Below are 4,515 nucleotides of genomic sequence, written 5' to 3' on the forward strand. Positions count from 1 at the left end.
GATAAGATGACCTCACTTGAAGATAAGATAAAGATAAGATAAGATAACTAACTTATCTTATCCACAGGAGGCCACATCTCACCATTATAAATACACTGGAGCACCCAGGTATAACTCAGATTCTGATCCTACTCAATACCTGCTTAATAACCTTGCTAACTTAAGCATCGGAGTCCCTTGCAGGTACCCCCCACCCTCCGGGGACGAAGGATCAGCAGCACTTTCAGTCCCACAAGTCGGACACACTAGCTCCGGCCGCTATACACCTGCCAGACACGTCGGCTCCGACCAACACAGAAGATCTCGACCGAGATCGACCTATAGTTTCAGGTAACCCCCGGAACAGGTATCAATATTTGGTAGTGGATATGGGTCTTTAGGACATGCCTTGTTCAGATCGGTGTAGTCGACGCACATCCTCCACTTGCCGTTTTGCTTTTTAACCAGCACCACATTTGCGAGCCACGCCAGATACTTGACCTCTTTAATGAAGCTGGCTTCTAGAAGGGCTTGTACTTGTTCTTCCACCACTTGGGCCCGCTCTTATCCGAGCTTTCGTCTTCTTTGTTGAACAGGTCGCGACCCGAGGTACACTGACAATTTATGTGACATGAAATTGGGATCTATCCCTGGCATGTCAGAGGCTTTCCGAGCGAAGAGGTCGTAATTTTCTTGTAGGAGTCTTATAAGTTCCTGCTTCAGATCTTCTTTCAGGCTGGTTCCTATGTTGGTATTTTTTCCTTCCTCTTTCCCGACCTGTACTTCCTCAGTTTTTCCCCCAGGTTGTGGTCACAAGTCTTCCCTAGCTCTGACTCCTCCGAGCTCAATGGTGTGAACCTCCTTGCCTTTTTCTCTTAGGTTCAGGCTTTCATTATAGCACTTCTTCGCCAGTTTCTGATCTCCCCTGATGGTTGTTATTCCTCTGACGTTGGAAATTTCATGCAAAAGTGGGGGGTAGACACCACTGCTCTGAGCCGATTTAGGGTTGTCCTACCTATTAAAGCATTATAGGCTGATCCCACATCGACGACTATGAAGTCGATGCTCACATAGTCGTCGCTCAGAGTTTTGGATTTTGCCCCCTTTTCAAAAGTTGTGTGTAGGGGGATGAATCCTAGTGGCTTTATTGGTGTGTCCCCCAGCCCATACAGTGTATCAGGATAAGCTCTTAACTCCTTTTTATCCAGTCCCAAGTTATCAAATGTCGGTTTGAACAGGATGTCGGCTGAGCTTCCTTGATCCACCAGGGTTCTGTATAGGTGGGTATTTGCAAGGATCATAGTTATCACAACTGGATCATCATGTCCAGGGATGATGCCTTGCCCATCTTCTTTAGTGAAAGAGGTGGTAGGAAGGTCGGGAGCTTCGCCCCTGACTTGGTAGACTTTCTTCAAGTGTCTCTTGCGAGATGATTTTGTGAGGCCGCCTCCACGGAATCCCCCCGAGATCATATGTATATGTCTTTCCGGGGTCTGTGGTGGTGGATCTCTTCGGTCCTCGTCATCTCATTTTCTCTTGCCGTGATAATCCGACCTTTCCATGAGATATTTGTCCAGCCGACCTTCTCTGGCCAGCTTTTCTATCACATTTTTAAGGTCGTAACAATCATTTGTTGAGTGACCATACAGTTTATGGTACTCACAGTAGTCGCCACGACTCCCCCCCTTTTTTATTTTTGATGGGCCTAGGGGGAGGTAGTCTTTCAGTATGTCAAATTTTCCTGTAGACATCAACTAGGGAAACTCATAGAGGAGTATAGGAGTGGTATCTCCTAGGCCTTTCAGGGCCGACTTCCTTTTTTTCTTGAGCTCTCTCTTTCTCTTTTGGTGAGTGAGAGTGCCCAAGTCGCCAACTTGGCTCTCGAAACCTGGCATTTTCCTCCATATTGATGTACTTCTCAGCTCTTTCTTGTACATCACTCAAGGAGGTCGGGTGCCTTTTTGAGATAGACTGGGAGAAGGGGCCTTCTCGAAGTCCATTTACCAAGCCCATAATCACTACCTCTGTGGGCAGGTCTTGAATCTCCAAACACGCTTTATTGAACCTTTCCATGTAATCCCTCAAAGGTTTGCCAACCTCCTGTTTTACACCCAAGAGGCTCGGTGCATGCTTTACCTTATCCTTTTGGATAGAGAACCGCATGAGGAACTTCTGTGAGAGGTCATCGAAACTAGTGACTGACCTTGGAGGGAGGCTGTCGAACCACTTCATCGCTGCTTTGGTAAGAGTTGTCGGAAAAGCTTTGCAGCGAGTGGCATCAGAAGCGTCAGCCAAGTACATCTGACTTTTGAAATTGCTTAAATGATGCTTTGGATCAGTGGTTCCGTCGTAGAGGTCCATATCAGGGCTTCTGAAATTCCTTGGAACTTTGCCCTCATAATGTCCTCGCTAAATGGATCCTCTCCTCCTAAGGGAGAATCTTCTCGGTTGCTGCGAGAACTTCGACTTTTAAGAGCGGACTCCAGCCTTAAGAGCTTTTCTTCTATCTCTTTTCGTCGCTCAATCTCGTTCCTCAAGTTTCTCTCAGCCTCTCGCTGTCGCTCCAGCTCTTGCTCTAACTGTTCCAGGCACCCTTCATGGAACAATCCCATGAAATTAGCTACATGGGGTTGTCCCTCCTTTCCTGATTCGTGCCCTTTAGAGGAGTTTACCTTCGGGTCCTTGACTCCTGAAGTGCGTTCTTTATGCTGGTTGGTCACTCCTTGATGAGTGGCCATATCCCCGTCATGGTTTCTAACATCTTGATTCTCTTGCTCAAAATCAGATGCTGTGTTTCCGTCTTCGTGTAAATCGTCCGCCATCACTGGTCGATCTCTCGAGTACCCAGCAACGGCACCAATGTTACGTTGGATAACTGAAGATTAGTGGGTTAGACTCGTTGGGTTGGCCCAATCATCTGAAGGAGGAAGCCTCCGACTAGGTTCGCATCAAGAAGCCTCCGTCCGACTTGTGTGTATGAAAGAATGGGGGGTGGTACCTGTAAAGACACTCTGATGTCTAAGTTAGCACAGGGTTTGAGCAGGTTTTAGAGTATTGGCACTTAGAGATACCTGAGGGGTGTCAGTGTATTTATAGTGGTGAACCAATAACCACCGTTGGAGTAGTTCCACCTTTTAAGGAGGATAACCGTCCCTTTATCTTAGGGAAGTTGAGATATGGCTCCTGGAAGTGGGTTGAAGGATTTTAGGGGCAGTTACTTATTCGAATAAGTGTTATCTGCCAGCTAATCTTTGCTCCCAACGTCCTTAGGGTGGAGTCTATGTCGAATTCGACTTCTTTTGATGAGGTCGGTGAGTAGCAAAGTCCAATCTAGGGATTGGGCCTTTTGGGTTTATTTGAGCCTGGGCCTTAGTGTTGGGTGAAGGTATGAACAGTATCTATCTATGAGTGTATGTTGTGTTATATATATGGTAACTTTTTGATACCTCGTTCAACCTTGAAGCTACGATAAGGTTGTATTTGTTAAACACGTTTGAGAGGATAAAAGTGCGTTTAAATACTTTGAACGTTGTTCTTTGATGTTTGGCAACTTTTCTTCTCTGAACGCCGACGTGATTTTGCATCCCAAAAGTCCGTTCACTAGAAGCAAGAAATTATAGCTTCTGCGTTTAGGTTTGTTGCTAGTCATTATTAGTTTTTTCCATAATTTTTTTAAATAAAAAATATTGAGAGTATTAAAATAATTATTCTAATTTTTGTGCACTATTTATTATTCTAATTTTTTAAAATATGTATTATTGTTCCTTTTAAAAATGATAAATTAAATAAAAAATTAATTATAAATAATAATAAAAATATAACTAATAAAAAGTTAGAACCTAAAATAATAATAAAAATAAGATTATTAGGAGTACTTAAAAAGAGTACTAAAATATGTTATTTTATATATTATTTTTAATTTATTAAATAAATATTAATTTTACAATAAAAAATACTTAAAAATTGTCAATTTTTATATGTTATTTTTAATTTTATAAATAAATATTCATTTTTATTATAATAGTAAAAAATTATAATATACTAAAATGGAGTACTATAAAAAAATACTATATAAAAAATATTTAAAAAAGTATAAAAAATTAAATATACTTAAAAAATAATTATTTATCTAAAAGTGATTTTAACTAATATTATTCAAATAATATTTATTTTATCAAAATCAATTTTAGTAAAAATTGCCAAACATAAATCATGTTGATACAAACTCACTTCTACCCAAAATCAATTCTATAAAATAACTTTTATTCAAACTCCAGTTTGACCAACGTAAATATAAACACACACTAAGTTAAATTATATATAGTAAGAACATCATACATCACAAAAAATTAATTAAATTATCTAGACTAGCTAATTTTATACCTTCATACTTTCATATAACTGTAATTATATAGAATAATATTAGAAAGAGGGACAATAATTTAATATTAATACTTTTATATATATAATATTTGTAATTATATATTTATTATATTTAAAATTATTCATTTATTTTATAAATAATTAAAGAATGCA

The sequence above is a fragment of the Arachis duranensis genome, chromosome 2 (assembly GCF_000817695.3).
Source record: "Arachis duranensis cultivar V14167 chromosome 2, aradu.V14167.gnm2.J7QH, whole genome shotgun sequence".
Classification (NCBI taxonomy): Eukaryota; Viridiplantae; Streptophyta; class Magnoliopsida; order Fabales; family Fabaceae; genus Arachis; species Arachis duranensis.